The 18719-nt window shown below is 39.0% G+C and overlaps 1 protein-coding gene across 5 annotated transcripts in view; it reads left to right on the forward strand.

Moving 5' to 3' along the window:
• The window catches only part of CPED1 (cadherin like and PC-esterase domain containing 1), a 328745-nt gene that overhangs the window by 100761 nt on the left and 209265 nt on the right, over positions 1 to 18719 (forward strand). The window lies entirely within an intron of this gene.

Raw genomic sequence — 18719 nt, forward strand, 5'->3', positions numbered from 1 at the left:
ACTTTTCCTGCTTTTACCCTAATGACCTCATCTAATTTTATCATCTCTTTAAAGATTTTTTTCTCCAAACACAGTCACATTCTGAGATATTGAGAGCTAGGGCTTTAACATGAATTTTCAGAGGATACATTTCAGCCTGTAACAGCCAAGGGATAGAAAGAGGAAGGAACTGTGATTGGTAGTTCACCAGATCCATCTGGTGAGAGGAGAACAGATCCCCAAAGGAAGAAAGATGTTGGGCAGACAAAAACAATGAATGTCAATTATTATCAATTTTTGATAAATATTTATTGATTGGTTATGATAAAGCCCATGGTACCAGTGGTAAAAAACCCACCTGCTGGTGCAGGAGACATAAGAGATGCGGATTTGATCCCTGGGTTCGGAAGATCTCCTGGAAAAGAAAATGGAGACTCACTCCAGTATTCTAGACTGGGGAATCTGATGGACAGATTCGCTTTATAATTTTATTTATTTATTTATTTTGGGTCTTTGTTGCTGTGCGGTCTATTCTCTGGATGTGGTGAGCGAGGGCGACTCTCTAGTTGCAATACACGGACTTCTCGTTATGGTGGCTTCTCTTGTTGCAGGCAACAGGCTCTAGGGCAGCTGGGCTTCAGTGGTTGCAACACATGGGCTCGGTAGTTGCGGTTGCCAGACTCTAGAGCACAGGCTCAATAGTTGTGGTGACTTAGTTGCTCCGCAGCATGTGGGATCCTCCTGGATCAGGGATCAAACCCATGTCTCCTGCATTGACAGGTGGTTTCTTTACCACTGAGCCACCAGGGGAACCTGATTCATTTTAAAGTAAGAGAATATCCATGTTTCCTTCTCTTTCTTACTTTCTGCCTTGAACCCTAGTTCTCAGACCTTTCTCTGCTCTCCAGAGCTAGCTAATATGAGAAACTAGTTCATTCAGCTATACTTTTCTCTTTCAAGTATACCTTTTTTAAAAAAAAATTATATGTACTTCAACCCCTAATAATAATTCTATGGATATGAATTTTAGACTCCATTGCAGACCAGTCAGAATTTCATGATGTGAATGCAGTGATCACTTCCTGAGTCTGACCTATCCATAAACTTGATCATTCTGCCTGTGAGCCATAAATCTCTAAATGAACTAATCACAGACAGAATCAAATGGAGATTTTGAGAAAGCAATAGCATCGCCTTGCTTCATTTCCTTGAAAATGGAAAAAAAAATATTTGCTGCTTATTATAGCCTGTTAGTTGTAAACTACATAACTCTTCCTTCCATTTGGCATATCTCGCAACCTAAGATGCAGGCTTGTCGAGGTGTCTGGGATACATACTGTGAAGTGCTTCACACCTGGCCACTGGCAAGGTAGGGAGGGTCAGTGCAGGCTGGTAGCACGAGGGTGTGAGGGTCAGCGTGTTGAGCTTTCGGGGACTCGCTTTTTCTTTGAAAGAAGCTAGACCAAACTCATTGACCCAAAGGTGCTTCTTGCTCTGGTGCTGTGCATGGAGTTATACTTTGCGATTTTGGCATCAGGCCAGTGTGAAAGGGACAACATGTCCATTTTCCAGTAAACGTTTGGCAAGTCCTTGACATCTTTGAGATTGTGCTTGAGACCGATGAGCTCAGGGAGCTGATTAATCCCTCTGCTCTTTGGTTCAATGACCCTGACCTTTTAAACTTGGACTGACTTGGTGAACTTTACATTTCTGGGGCATGACTTGTGTGTCTCCTGCCATCATGTAGGTATATTGATTTACTTCACTCGGAGAGCTTGTTATCTTGTGCCAGACACTGGGACACACGAGGAGCAAGCTTGCATAGCCCACTTGCAACAATGTGTATGATTCTGATGATTAATTCTGATTTCAACAGACCATAAAAGAAGAGGTGATACAAGAGATCCTCACTTTTGCCCTTCAGATCTTTCCAGCAAGTCCCCATTTACTTATTTCTGTGCTATACATAGGAGAGTGGTGTTGCATCTGAATAACTTGTAAAAGCATGAACAACTTTAAACAACAAAACTGGGTTCCTTTGCATTACATAATAAAAACTCAGTAAACTCTGCTTGTACTTCATGGATTTGTTTATCCTGTTTGCCCAGCCTGCAACTATTAATCAATAGTTTATTCCTCGCTGTGTGTAGACACGTTCCATGACTCAGTATACTGTCATCTAAAATAAACTCTACCACATTTCTTTGCTTTTTCCTCAGCAAACACATCACCCAAGCAGTGAGTGTAATATTCCCCATGTCATTTCTTCCTGATCCACTGTGTTTGTAACAGAAATGATAGCAGTGAATCTGATATCCTGATAAGAACCCACCCCCCCCAAAACTTCAGTTAGTCAATTCAGTCACTTAGTCATGTCCAACTCTTTGCGACCCCATGGACTACAGTGGGCCCCAAAACATAACTTGCTTCAAAATAGATGGAAAAATCTTCTTATGGGAATGGCAAAACCCTTTAGTTTAAGCCATCAGGGGCTACACTATTTGGAGATTACAAGAGCTAGATTAAGAAGAGTGCAGAGTGAAATCAGTTTCTAGGATTTAGCTGCTTAAGTGGTGAAAGCCCAAAACTTATACAATTGCCTTGCTTTGTGAGTAAACTAAATAAGTAAAGGAGAACTGTTCTATAATTTTGATTCATTTGTTCCTGTGTATATATGCAGAGACAGAGATACACACACACACACAGATTTTGGTGTTGGAGGATATAGTATGTTGAATCTCTTCCCTAGTCTCCTTCTGGTGGGAGAGGTAGATATTGAACAACAACAACAAAATTGCAAATGTTATAAAAGGAAAACAATGTTAGTAGATTTGCAGTGCTCATGGCTTGCTCATTTTCATGGAACTTCTGAACTGGGAACTGATTTTTGACTTGTAAGATATCATCAACATTAGGAAATGAAAACCCACTAAAGTGATACATTAGCTTTAAGGCACACAGCTTCATAAAGTGTATGTTATATAACACATTATTCATGGGAAGATGACGCTCTAATGGCTAGTCTATTGAACTTATTGTAATTATAATAATTAATAATACAGTGTATTAGGACTGATACATTTTAATGGACATTTAGTGTCTTCCAGTCTGACAGATCCTGTTGAAATATATATTGATAAAGATCCAAAATAAGAGTTGCTGCAAGCTACAAACAAAGTGAAATACATTTATTTCCCTAAACAGAATCTTAGACTCCTTCATTTGTAGTTGAAGTTGTGATTAGGAAGGATACATATCTTGGCAGAAGTATAATTAACTGAATGAATAGGATCATTTGGGAATATGCTTTACTCTTTGATGATGGGTTGGGTGTGCTTCTGTCTGGGAGAGATGCACAGACTCTTATTTTATGGTAAATCCCATTCAAATCCTGTGACTCACACTTTGGGGACTTTTTTTTTTTTTTTTTAACTTCTGTTACCTCCATCTAACAGTAAAATATGGAACTTTCTCTTTTCTTCTAAGGCATTTAATACCATAGAGTCATAATGCTTCCCTCGTGGCTCAGATGGTAAAAACATCTGTGCAATGCAGGAGACCCGGGTTCAATCCCTGGGTGGGGAAGATCCCCTGGAGAAGGAAATGGCAACCCACCCCAGTATTCTTGCCTGGAAAATTCCATGGATGGAGGAACCTTGTAGGCTACAGTCCATGGGGTCACAAAGAGTCAGACACGACTGAGCGACTTCACTTTCATAGTCATAGGTGGTGTTAGTGGTGAAGAACCCGCCTGCTAATGCAGGAGACCCAAGAGATGTGGGTTCCATCCCTGGGTCAGGAAGATCACCTGGAGAAGGGCATAGCAACCCACTCCAGTATTCTTGCCCGGAGAATCCCATGGACAGGGGAACCTGGCAGGCTACAGTCCACAGGGTGGCAAAGAGTCAGACACAGCTGAAGCGACTTAGTATGCAGAGAATCATAGCAGCAGTACAATCCCAGTGTTGATGGTCATTTCAGAAGAAAATGTGTAGCTTATGGAAGGGTCAACTTACCCCTAAATAGACAAAAGTAGGTAATTTAGCCACATTAGCTGAGAGAGTCTTTTGAAGGACTATCTTGCCTCGTTCATTTCTGAATCTTCATAAGATGCTCATAAATACTGGTAAGAATCTTAGCCTAAGAGATCAGAAGAATTCTAACCTTCAGCCTTCAAGTCAGGAGTCCTGTGGTCTTCATATGAGAAGAAATGCACGCAGTTATGACCTATAGTAATATGACCCTGGGAAAAGTATGTAGCCCATTTGTGCCTCATTTTTGGACTTGTAAGAAGGAAACAATTTTACTGACCATTCTTTCTTCACAGAATTGTCATGAAAATGTTTTATAGAAGAATATGTGTTGTAATCTATAAAAGTATTATGTAAGGCATTATTTCTGTATTACTCAACATATCCATGAATCGATTTGGAGAGGAAAATTGAATGAGATGTTCAGCTTTTCAGATGGACATAAAACTGTCACAGCAATATATATTGTTCTTTTTAGAGACATTCTGATGAAAAGAAAGACTATTTATGCTTGAGTATTATCTAAAGTTAGAGGTTGAGTACAGATCAACAGGATTAGTACTAGTTTTGTGTTTGTTTTATAAATACACTGGGTCTTCATGATTTATGCCCCAAGGTTATATTATAAATAAATTACCTTCAAATAATAACATGTAGTAACTCTAATTCTTTACGTATTATGTGTTAGTTGCCGTGTCAAGCACATTATCTGCTTACTCTTTTAACCCTCTGTAAGCATCTGTGGGGCAAATACTGACGTATCTTCTTTAGATAAAGGATTGGAAGCTCCAAGAATGTCTGAGCTACATACACAGCTGGAAAGGCGAAGATCCGTATCTTAGTTACCACGCACCACCTTTTGTAATAAGCTTGAGCTGCAATACTATATTTTAAGCCTATCTTTTATAATGCAAGAACATAAGAAAGGAACTATTTAAGAAAGCCTAAAACCTGGGTCTAGTGAAAAGAGAACTTGTTTACCATTTTATTATTATTATTTGATCCACTAACATAATTCTTATAATTTCTTATTTACCATAATATTTACATATAAGGACACGTTAAGTGAATTTGCTGCAGGTGGGAAATAGTTTTTTCTTTTAGTCTTTTTTGTTGTTTTAGCCTTTTAATTGGGAACTCAGTAACAGATGGGAATTGAGAGCCCTCGGAGAGTCAAAAGCTCAGGTTGTCATCACTCACTGGCACTTTCTCTCTTGAGGGTTCTTTTTGTTGTTGTTCAGCCGCTAAGTTGTGTCCGACTCTAGGCAACCCCATGGACTGCAGCATGCCAGGCTGCCCTGTCTTTCACTATCTCCCAGAGTTTACTCACATTCATGTCTGTTGAGTCGGTGATGCCATCCAACCATATCATCCTCTGAGGGTCTTCTTTACCTTTCTTCTGTTACCTTTTATCTGATGTGCCCACTCAGGGTCAGCTCCTCAAACCATCCACAACCATTTTTAGGCTAACTAGAAATTTTACTGTGGCAAACTTCATACCGCAGCCATAGGTCTGGGGCTCGGGGCAACTCAGATGTGGGTGTACCACCAACCTGAGGTCTGGGCCTCTGGAATGATAGTGACCACCTCGGGCCATGTGGAAGGACCAAGTATTAATTGTCCTGGCTGTTTAAGGCTACTCTTCTGACCTTCAAGGGAGGGCTTTTAGAATTCACTGGTTGTGCTGCCAGAAGGGTTTATAAAGCACCATTCTGGGGATGTGAAATTAATAAATGTAAGTAGAACCAAATTATGTTTTGTGGGTGATATATGATTTCTGTGGATTAATGGTTCTCGAAAATGGTTTTCAGAGGAAGTAATTGCTTTGACCTGATTGTGCATCTGCTGCTGGGGAGTGGCAAGAGCAGACTGAATCTGGCTGCATGTGTGCGAATCCCTTCTTGGCCTCTTAATAGCCCACTGTCCTTGGGCAAGTTTCTTACCTTCTCTATGCTTCAGTTTTCTGTCTGCACTGTAAGGACAATAATGATTTTTGCCTCTGGGGATTGGTAAAAGGATAAGAGTTCCTACATGTAAAGTACTTGGAATAATGCCTCTCACACAAGCCAGCAATCCACAAATGTTAAGTATTTAATAAGCATCTCCATAAATATTAGTTGATAAGTACTACCAACAAGTCCTCTTATCTAGTTGGTGAGACCCATGTTTTTTAGGATTCACTAACCTGGGAATAAAGCTAGGTTCTTAAAATGGTCACAAAAATATTTCTTTGCGTCCACCTACACTCACCATCTTCAGCCCCCTTCTCTCAAAATCCTGCTTCCAGTCACTTTTGGATCATCCTAAAACAATCTTTTCATTCATTCCTATCTGACCTCACATTCTTTTTTGATAAATTTATTTATTGATTTCTTGTTGATCTAGAAGGAAGTGTCTATAACTAACCTATACACATAATTTCAACAATCCTTAATGTAATGGGCAAATAGAAGGAAAGTGCTCATGTGCTCAGTCATGTCTGACTCTTTGTGGCCCCATGGACTTAGCCCGCCAGGCTCCTCTGTCCATGGAATTTCCCAGGCAAGAATATTGGAGTGGATTTCCATTTTCTTCCTCAGGAAATCTTCCTAACCCAGAGATCAAACTCTTGTCTCTTGTAATGCAGGCAGATTCTTTACCACTAGCGCCACCTAGGAAGCCCAAATGGAAAGTGCTTTGTAGTATAACAATTGGTAATGTAATATGTAAATGTTGGTGCTGTGTTCAATGGCTTCAGTCGTGTCGCTATGGACCATAGCGCTTTGCAACGCTATGGACTGCAGCCAGCCACGTTCCTCCGTCCATAGGATTCTCCAGGCAGGAATACTGGAGTGGGTTGCCATGCCCTCCTCCAGGGGATCTTTCCGACCCAGGGATTGAACCTACATCTCTTGGGTCTCCTACACTGGCAGGCAGGTTCTTTACCACTGAGCCACCAGGGAAGTCCAATATGTAAATATTTAGGCATAATGATATCTTAAAGTGTAATGAAATAGTCAAGTGCTCCCCCTTTTATTTTGAGTCTCCCTGAATGTGACAGGTGCAAATTCAGATTGGTTCAGTTAATATCGTAAGGAAACCAAGATTCCATGCATTACATTGCTATTGGTATTGCTCTTGAGAAAGCCACAAGCAAAACAGAGTATAGTGTTCCTTTGCTTGACTATGAAATTGCATTCCTGAAAAATTCAGTGTATATTGAAATTGGGTAAAATGCCTAGGACTTATACATAAAGTGGAGTCAAAATCTAGGTTCAAATAATTACCAACAGCCTTTTTGTCCACATCGGTGTCCAGCAAGACATTCAAAAATGATATGGGATAGGGAAGAATGTATTGTTTTGCACAGAGTGATACTCATCATAGCAGCAGGTGTTGCGGTATGTGCCCTGGCCCATGAGAATAGACATCTAATTATTCAAACAGGCATTGGGCTCTGCACCTTACCAATGCATTCCAAATAAACATCAGCTTTATCCTAGACAGGCAGAGAGCTAGCCTTTATAACCCTCATCCATTAAATTTCAGTAGCATTCGCAATCACTGTGATGGCCTCAAATGCCCCCTTTGTCTCAGAGGGTGTATCATATGTGCTCATGAACTCAATCCTCTTACACTTAATACCACATCCACTGATTACTGTACTTCTGTTGCCCTGTGGTCCTCTGCTGCCAGTGTACACCACTGGTCACACGCACCAAAGGTGTCCTACCACCAGAGTTCCACGTGGAAGAGGCTGCAGTTGCACCTGCCATTGTCTGTGCTGTCCCATGCCCAGTGTCAGGGATCCTGAGGTTCATGTGCTGCCTGCTTCTCCTCTGGCTGCTGCTGAAACGATTGGGGCCATGAACCACGTACCAGTCACTGTCTTGTCCACTGGCTGAAAGTCCACTGGTGTTCTCAGAAGCCAGAATAAGTCAACACTAAACTGACTTAGTAGTAGTAAAAATAAATAAATAAATAGTCAAAATCTTTCTTTACATTATAATTTTTTTTCTGTTGCATGGAATGTTACACTCTCACTGAAAAACATTTTTTTCAGTGTTGTTTTAGCTTCTGACATGAAACCTGGGGTGGAAGTAAGCCCTATGGAATATTGGAGCAACATACTAAATGCTGCCCCGCCTCTTTCATGTCATCCTATTATCCTTGGCCTTCTCTTCCATCCACTCTTTCTTTTTAGGACAGTTTTCTTACTATTAAGCCTCACCCATGGTTCTTCCAATCAGGGCCAGACACGGTGAATCCCTAGTTGAATTCAGATTGGTGTCACACTAAAACTCCAATACGCTGGTAAATAATAACCAGATTGCATTCTTGTCATCCCTCGTTGACTATATGGTTTCAGAGAACAACAACGAAAAGTGGGTGTCTTTTCTTTTCCTGTTTTTGGGGGTTTGGATGATTATGTTTAACATCGTTGAGTTCTAACAGTGTTATGACTGTACCTGAAATATTTCTCTTGAACAGAATATGGAAATATGGCTGCAATTATCCTTCAAATATAAAGCTATAATATTTATATTTATATTCTTGTGTTCCAATACTGCAGGAGTATTTACTTTGTTTCTAAATACAGAATTAAGAAGAAAAAGAGAAAGATTATGTAGTTAAGTAAACTGATTATGCCTAATTTATCTTTTCAGCTCAGTATTTTGTAATGTTTCTTTTTCTAGATTCCTTCTCTTAGTCCTCTGTAGGTCATTCAACAGCCAGTTTTAGAAAAGCTTGTGTCATTGAAGGGAGAGAACTTTAAACTATATTCATAGAAGGCTATAAAAAGCAAAGATAACACCCACAGTGATATTTAAAATTTTCCAGTTACATGATTTATTGGTAAATCTACATGTGTTATGCCAAGAGCAAAATAAGCAAAGTACCAGGTGTACTCTTTTAATTAAGAGAAATTTTACCTTTAAGACAGATTTTAATAGAATATTTTCGTGTTTGTAAACTACTGGAACAACATTTTAAGCCATTTAGTGGGTGAAAAGTCCTTAATTATATGGAATATAGCTCACAAGGGAAACAAAACTGAAAAAACAACCCCAAATCCTAGTGTCTCACGTAAATTTTGAAAATTTCTAGTCAGAAATATGTGCCTTAACGTCACCTGAAGCCCCTGATATCAGTGGATACTGTGAATGGTTTAAGCAATTTGGTAAATAAAAGCCAGATTTCTTGAAGAAAATGCTGAATTAACACAGCATTCTGAGAAATCAGCCCATAGTGGCAAGCTGGAGGCTGGGTGAGTGAGTGTGAGGCAGGGAGCTGAAAACCTGAATTGCTAATCATTTGGTGGGTGATAGCGGCTGTGAACTTCTGTCACTTTTCACTCTAGATCTATGAAATTGAATAAACACTCTTAAGTTCAACTTTTCTCCTAATAGAGACCTCAAGTACTTTTTCTCTAAATCAGATTTTGCTCGCCTGCCTTTCTTGCAGTGGTCCGCCCCAGCAGCCAACTGGGCTGAAGGGGCCTGACCTTGGCCCTGGGCATGGCAGGGGGCCCGGGAAAAATGGCCCCTTGGAGAGAATGCTGAGCATTATGTTGTGGTAAGCAAACAAATAAAACACCCTCTCCAACAATAACACAGTTTATTTGTAAATAAACCTCAAGGCGTAATTTAAATTTTTTCAGTACCTTTTTTTGGAGGGAAGGAGATCTAGGGACAAAATGGCAGCCAAAGGGGAATTAGCCTTACTCAACACACAGTGAAATTTCTGCCAAATTCTGCTTTTATAACCCTCTTTTTTTTTTTCCCTAGGCAACCCTGTCAGCTCACCAAAACCCATCCTGTACATCCTCTCTCCTTGTTGGTCTCTCTTTTCACTCTTCTCTTTCTGACTCATTTATATCGATTAAAGATCAATTTATTTTTTTCCCATTACTTCAAACAACCTTACAAACTTGGTTCCCAAATTAGCATGTATCATTCTCTCTTAGAGGGGAAAAGAGGAACATAAAACCTATACTTTGATATTTTTTTCACTGTTACTCATTCTTTTTCCCTTTACTTAAAGATAGCTTGAATTCTTTAGACTTAAAATGAGCTTGAATGTTTTCCACTGCTTACAATCCAAGCTTTTGATTCAGCTTCCATTGACTGAGTCTACAGAGTCAAACTCTAGCAGAGAGTATGACTGTCATTTCATGACTTTGAACCCCTGAGTGATACCATAGATCACAGAAATTTTTAAAGCAATAACTTCCCATCCTAATTTATTGAAAATGACTGAGATATTATTGGGTGCCAGAGAATTGTTTTCCCTAAAACATTTATTGTGTTTCATACAAAATAGCAAAATATAAATGACTTAGTATCCACTACCCACCTATTTAAAGTATAAATAGCAGCTTGGGCTTCCCTGGTGGCTCAGTGGTAAAGACTCCGCCTGCAATGCAGGAGATATGGGTTCGATCCCTGGGTCAGGAAGATCCCCTGGAGGAGGAAATGGCAACCCACTCCAGTGTTCTTGCCTGGGAAGTCCCATGAACAGAGGAGCCTGGCAGGCTACAGTCCATGGGATTGCAAAGAGTTGGATGTGATTTATCAACTAAACAACAGCAACAACACGTAGCAGTTTAGACCTAGAAGTTCAGTCTGGGATTGCTGTTACAGGAACATGCAAACGAGTGGTGTTAATTGAAATAAAATGCTGATGTGAAAACTCTGTAGTCTGAGTTAGAGTGTATTAAATCTCTGAAAAATAATAGATGTATATAGAACTAATATTTTATGTAATACAAATATGTATTTATGTTATATATTAAATGTCACATATATAAATCAGGTAATACCTATAATATAATACACACATGCACACATATGCTAGAAGCATGTTGGCAGTACAAAAGATGAGAGATGTATGGAGAAAACATGAAGAGTATTCTTGTATTAGAAAATAGTTATTTGAGTTTAATGTCCTGGCCTGAATTCTATCCAGAGTAGAGAGTTTAGGGGGAAGAATTCAAAATTAATCACCTAATTAACATATTTAAAGATCAAAAGTTACTTAACATTTCAGATATGAAGACTCTTCCCCGCTTTAGTTAGTTCAGTCACTCTGTTGTGTCTGACTCTTTGCAAGGTCGCAAAGGCTCCTTTGCACAAAGGCTGCTTTGTGCAAAGGCTCCTGTAGCCCTCCAGGCTCCTCTGTCTGCGGAATTCTCCAGGTAAGAATACTGTAGTGGGTTGCCATTTCCTCCTCCAGGGAATCTTCCCGACCCAGTGACTGAACCCACGACTCCTACATTGCAGGCGGATTCCTTACCACGGAGCCACCAGGGAGGCCCCAAAGATGCAAAATAGGCCAAATGTATCTGGCTGATGGGCTTAACCAGCTCAGGGTGGAACTGAGACACTGTTTCAGAAACTCTGATCAGGTTCTGCCTGGCTTCTGACCCTTGTCTGTTTGTGTCCTCATCTATGAAGAGTGGACTCCTGTGTCACCCAGCTAAAACTGACAGCCACAGACTCTGATCATATTGCTGATTAATTGGAGGGAAAGAACCTGGGAACAAAATGGTTCCTTTGGGATATATTTTTTCAGTGTCATAACCAGAAATCTTTTCTGATGTATTGCCATGTTCTTGACCTATTTCTGGCATTGGGACCTCTGGCCCTCATTAGGTTTCATGTGGGCAATTGCCTCTAGTTTCTGCATGTTCTGTATTTGTCTCACTCTTGGAATCAGATATTATGAAAATATTGATATTTTAAATATGTACTGGTTCACATATAATAAGTTTATCTGTAAATACTATAGGAGTAGAGAAGAAATTGATAGAAATATCATGTATTCTTTATTATACCAAAAATATAGGGTGAAAATTGAAGATGGAGTTGGTCTGTGAAGTTGCCATTAAAGAAGAGCTATGTTAATGCATGGTTTCATTTAAAATAGGCACAATGACTCACTGTGTTTGTGTATTACATTTAAATTGAGATTGATTTCAATATACTTAAAAAGAATTTTGAATCACTGTTACAAACCTCTAATAAGTCATTACTTATTCTGATGTAGATGATATCAATAAAGTTTCATCATTTACTCCAGAAAATGTTCCTGAGAAAAAGTTTAATATTAATAAAGTGATTAACTTATTTTCACAGTGAGCGGGCTTAGAGAACTACTCTATTATCATATTTGTTGCACTCTAGGTACTAATATTTGTTGGAGGTTGTGTTTCAAATTGTTATTAATGATGCTCACTGATTTATGCCAAATTATTCATCTTTGGTCTTACTGAAGTAGTAAAGTATTTTCTTCCCTTTTCTTTTCCCCTGGAAAATTTATGTAGAAAAGCATCAAAGCAAATTAAGTTGCCATAAGGTAAGAAAACAGTCTTTCATGCTGTTTGGTCATTGCAGTGAAGTCACATGCAAGAAAATTGAAATTGTAGTCTCGGCATAGCTTTTATTACCAAGGAAAATGAGCAGAATTCAAGGTTTTTATGTTGTCCTGGTCAACACACAGAGCAGTCCATGGGGAAAATTATTTTTGTAGAATTGCATGACTTTGACACTTCCACTGAAAAAGAACAGAAAGGAGGGCATTTATAGCTTGCATTTACTTTACTGAATTCTCAGTAAGAAGTTGATTGATTGATTGATTGGTTAGTTGGTGGAAACTTTATGCAATGACTATTCCGTTAAAGTACATTACTCTGAAATTGATCTTGTCATTTTTATGGCTCAGATTGTGTCTCCACTTAACATCAGGATGTGGACTGCATCTCATTTCCTATAAAATAAAGTGAAAGTTATTCTTTACCCCAAAAAAGTACTGTATTGAATTACTATGCCATTTGTATTTGTGGTTTGACACCCTTATGTAGTAACAAACAGAGGAAAGATATACTGAAAATATAGAGTGTCAACTATTGGTATCAAAGCCACATAGGTAATAATATAATAATGTCAGGTCTCAAAACAGGAATTTTGAGTTGCCTGACTTCAGCCTAGAATTATGTATTAATCATGCCTTTATGTGTTTGGTATATCTATTTTCTCAAAGGTACTCTTTAGCTAATGCCACTTGCTTAAAATAAAAGTAAAATTGTGTTAAGGAATTGATGTGTTTGAAGTAATATAAATCCTCAGATTATAGCATTTAAGTTCAAGTGTAGGTCTGAAATAGTCCAGGGAGTTTCATCCATGTGTCACGAATTGTTTAGGGAGTTTTATTTATGTGTAATAAATCTGTTAACTAAGATCTGTTTCTGTTGACTAAGAACTCCTTGTACTGGTTGTTTGCAAAAGTCTTTTCCTGAACAAAATACAGAACAGACATAAATATTGTAGTAACTGGGTTAGCCCCCGGTTTACCCCATCTATGGAAACCTATCCTTAATAAAGAACTCCTTTAACAGCTTTACTGGGCAACTGCAATGCTAAACTTGAGGAAAGTCACTGAAAGTTGCACGTGTCTTTATAGGCCTTCTTCAGTAAGGCTGCTATGTTTAATTTTAGACTACATATTTGTGCTTATTACGCATACTTCTGCTTTGTTCTTAACTAATGTGAAATGTCAGATGTTTAAGAATCATATAAAAGAAAATTTAATAGATTAGCCTTTTTCAGATAGCCAGCAGTGGTGAGAACCCCTTAGTGTTGGATGAATTCAAAAAGAATAGCATTTTAATTATACTTCGAAGCTTCCAAAGTGACAAACAGGTTTTCTATGCTATAGAAAAAGATTGTACTAAACTACTACAACCAGTAGCTATTTAGCATGTTTTTTTGAACATTTAACATATGCCCAGTGCTCTGCAAAGGACTTTAAAGGAAATTCTGTATTTAATCCTTTCAGCATCCATATGAGGTAGGTTCTTCTTTTTAACATTACTTTTATTATTCTCATTTTTCACATAAAGACACAGAACTTAGAAAACTTAAGGAATTATCTCATGGTCATATAACCGATGAATAAGAACCCATTTATAGACAAGAATTAGAATTTTTAAAATAAATGTTATTTGGAATATCATTTGAAAAGTTAAAAAAAATATATTGGTTAGCAACTTAATTACAGTGAGCTGGACAATTTAGAACAGGTGTCTTTATGGGTTTCACCCATATCTTCTCAGGCCCGGGTTCAGTTTGTGTGGAAAAAGCAAACAAAACCCTTTCCGAAAGCCTTCCTTATGGAATGGCCCCTTCCTTACAAGGCGCAGCCGGTACCTTGGCTGTCTGCCGGTGATCTTCTCTTTATGGCTTCCTGTGCTCAGCATGGGTTCGGAGGCTCTGCTCCTACGAGGCCTCTTGGCCTGAGACAGTTCACCTTGAGGTGTCTGTCTCTGCCCCCCACTGGAGCTGCCCCAGTGGTGCAGTGTCCTGCTGAGATCGTAGCAAATCACACCACTCTAACGAACACCATGTTGAGATGGTGAGAGAAGAACCATCCCTGCCAGTGGAGACCAGAGCTCACGGGGAGAGCATTTATTCCCTGGCTGCTTCCCTGCAGGACCCTGACTTGGAAGTGCCTGGGTCCTTCTCCCTGTGGCCCTCACTCTTGCTTCTCTGTGTCCTCTCCCACAGCTGTGCCTTTTTCCTGGGTCTGTAATCGGCTCCCTCCTGGGCTAGGGGTGGTAAGAGCTTCTGTGTTCAGCCCTGGGAGCTTCACTGCCTGGCGTTTTTTCTTGCAACTCTACTCTTGCTTTTGTTATTAACTCTTTCTTTGATAGTCTCTCTTTTTAATTTTATATTGGAGCATACTTGATTCAGGCTCCCCAAGTGGTGCTGGTGATAAAGAACCCACATGCCAATGCAGGAGATGTCAAAGGGTTTGATTCCTGGGTTGGCAAGATCCCCTGGAGGAGAGCATGGCAACCCACTCCAGTATTTTTGCCTGGAGAATTCCACAGACAGAGAAGCCTGGTGGGCTCCAATCCATGGGGTCGCCAAGAGTAGGACATGACTAAAGCGACTGAGCACACACGCACACATAGTTGATTCACAGTGTTGTGTTAGTTTCGGGTGAAAAGCAAAGTGATTTAGTTACACACATTCATTCATCTAGTTCTTTTTCAGATCCTTTTCCCATACAGGTTATTACAGAGTGTGTGCATGCTTAGTTGATTCAGTCATGTCTGACTCTTTGCGACCCTATGGACTATAGCCTACTGGGTTACTCTGTCCATGGGATTCTCCTGGCAGGAATACTGGCGTGGGCTGCCATACCCTTCTCTAGAGGATCTTCCCAACCCAGGGATCAAACTCGAGTTTCTTTTGTCTCCTGCACTGCACTGGCAAGCGCTTTTTTTTTTTTTTTTTTTTTACTAGTGCCACCTGGGAAGCCCTGTTATAGAGTAGTGAGTATTAATGGAATTCCCTGTGCTCTGAAGTAGGTCCTTGTTGATTATCTATTTTGGTTAGTTAGTCTCTGGTAGTGTCTTGGCTTATTCCTTTGACTGTCATCCATCTGTTTTCTCCCAGTGCCCTGACTGATAGAGTCATTTCCTGGTTACGACTTTAGCTTGTACATATATCAATTGTTCTGTTTAAATTTGCTGTACATGAAAGTTCTGAGGCTATCTTGCAAGCTAAGGAGTAAGACTTGTAAACGCCCTCCTGCAGGAAGAACAGTGAATACATTCATAAATACTTATCTACACTTCTAATCTCAAAACCAATTGTTAATTGTTAATTAAGGGCTGTTATCTTCGCTAGAAGTTTTAAAGTAAGAAATTACTGGCTAAATTTAGCTTCCTAATATGAAATGCAAGACAATATTTAAACACTTGTGAAATATAATTACACTTTCACTATCACTTTCCTATTCATTATTAGCCACGGGGTAAAACATTAAATCAAACACAATGTAAATTTGGCAGCTAATCTTTGCTAGTACAAGTGTTTTCCAGTGTTTAGTCTTTGCCTATGATGTATGTAATTACATGCCACATAGAAGTGAAAGAATAAATAACCAAATAAAATCTTTTGAATACATTAAAATGCTCATTGTTCTCCAACTGCACATTAGCTTAACACCATCCCCTCCCCAAACTAGTTCATTGCTACAACAGATATTTATTGCATACTTGTATCAGTCTTATGGTCTGTGATGTGGGAAGTTCAAAAGATTCCTGGAGAAGGACATCCTGTATTCTAGAAGACTCCTTGCCACTGTCACAAGCCCATTAATCATTGGTTGGTAAGAAGTAAAATGAAACCCCAAGGTTAATCTTCCTTTATAGAAAACAACACAAAAGTCAGCAGGTACTTAGGACCCAGACAACCAGATATTAGAATGTACGAAAGAGCAGTCTTCATGCATCTCTAACAAATTGTTCCTTTTTACTCTAAGTGAGCAGTCAAGTTATGGCTTCAGGACTCTTTCCGATAAGCCAAGAATAGTCAATAGATAAGAGCATGTATGATACTTCACATCTGTATCTGCTACCCATTGAGAACTCAAAGTGTGGGGTAGCAAAACCTGAAAATTGGACACTGAGTCCTCAGTATTTAATTACTTTCTGAAAATAAGCACGTTAATGAACTACAAGGCCATTTAGAAGACTAAATAGCACCTCATCTCCCAAATTCCTTCCAAACCCAGAAGCTGGTTTTGACATTGTTGGTAGGAGACTTCTAGGCTCCTCTGCGTATTTGAGGGTCAAGGGATAAGGGGAAGGGAATATTTAAATAAGTGATTGAACTGGTCTGTTGAGAAGACCTTGACAGATATGCCCAATAAGGTTTTGAGTTTCTCTGGTGGCTCAGATGGTAAAGAATTTGCCTGCAGTGTGGGAAGCCCAGGTTTGATCCCTGGGTCAAGAAGATACCCTGGAGAAGGAAATGGCTACCCACTCCAGTATTCTTGCCTGGAAAATTCCATGGACAGAGGAACCTGGTGGGCTACGTTTACGGTCCATGGGGGTCATAAAGAGTCAGACATGAAGCCACTTAGCACACATGCCATAACATTATAGGTTATAGTGACTACCAACAAATTTTTGACTCTGTTAAACAAAAACTTAGGATACTTAAAGCTTCCACACATATTTATTAAAGCTTGATAAAATGTAGTTGCAGTTTTAAAAGATATTGATGGAACTTATTTTTAATTTTTAGCTGTAATCATGGGAAATGAAATAATTTTAGGTGTCGGGGGAGGTCTAATTATAGTTATGGGGATTTTTGTTTGATTTTTGTTTTAGAATTGTTCAAAGTAACCTCCAAACCTGGAATGATATAATGGAATGTCATATATATATATATATATATATATATATATACACACATATATACATATATATATATCACAAAAGGAAAAATTTACTTTAGTCAATATTCAATTTGATTACTCAATCACAGTTTCAGGGGCTGATTTGGAAATTTGACATATTCTTGGCAGTTCCTACATTGGATTTCTTCAACTACATGTTTAGGCTTCTCCACTTGAACTAAGATGACATGAAATCATGTATTCTTTTGACATATTTGCTGACTACTTCTTCAAACCATTGAGCTCCTACCTTGGTGAAACACTTAATATGTTTAGGTTTTTCAAAGTCACCTCTGCTTGGACTTCAAACTTATGCTGTGCTTCCTGGTAGCAAAGGTAAAAGGGAAAGTGAAGGTGTTAGTCACTTAGTCGTGTCCAGCTCTTTGCAACCTGGACTGTAGCCCGCCAGGCTTCTCTGCCCATGGAATTCGCCAGGCAAGAATACTGGAGTGGGTTGCCATTTCCTTCTCTGGGGGACAACTTCCTGACCTAGGGATCAAACCCAGGCCTCCTACTTTGCAGGCAGATTCTTTACCATCTGAGCCACCTGGGAAGCCCAAGGGCCCCCTGTAGCTGCATGGGCCGGAAATTGAACCCTGGCCTCCTGCATAGCAGGCGAGAATTCTACCACTGAACCACCCATGTCTATTTAGTTGCGGGGGGTTGAGGGTCGGGGGTAAGAACACCTATTTTCTTACTGCAAAGGTAAAGGACTGTATTAATGCTTAAACTCTCTTGTAGTTGTGATGCTCAGGGAAAGAAATTACCTTAATGGCTCTTCATTTGTCACCTCCAGAAACAAGCAATTTGAATATTTCCTTTATTATGATATATTAGAACTTCATTAATAAGGAACTCTTACAAACAGGCTATCATTTTTTGAGAAAGATCACACTGTGCTAAATAATGAGATATGGGAATACATTGAACAGCTTGACTTCTGCTGACTTTTACTTAAGAGCATGAAGTATTTTAAATTAGACTGTGTTAGTATTGATGAAACATGCATGAGGGGCGAAATGATTTAAAGGCTTTATTCTATTTGGGGAGCTAGATAAATTGTATAATTTAAAAATAAAGCTCTGTGACCTGGCAGTAAGGAAACAACAACTTTTAATATGCTGTTGGAGAGAGTGAAATTGGGGCAACCTTTTTAGAAGGCAATTGAGTAATGTTGATCAAATTTACAATGCATTTACCCATTGACCCAACAATTACACATATAGATTTGAATTCATCCCTAGATAAACTTGTAAAAGTACACCAGATTAGATGTTAAGAGTGTTCATTATGGTATTTTTGAAATAGAAGAAAAAAAAAATTACAAAAATAATCTAAATACACAGCAATAAGGGAATGGTTAAATTAAATATATTCATTAAATGGAACACCCAAACCATTAAGAAGTATAAGGTAATTCTGTATATGCTGATATGGATATACAGAATTACCTTCTATCAATATGTGTTCATAAAT

The sequence above is a fragment of the Bos javanicus genome, chromosome 4 (genome assembly GCF_032452875.1).
Source record: "Bos javanicus breed banteng chromosome 4, ARS-OSU_banteng_1.0, whole genome shotgun sequence".
NCBI lineage: Eukaryota > Metazoa > Chordata > Mammalia > Artiodactyla > Bovidae > Bos > Bos javanicus.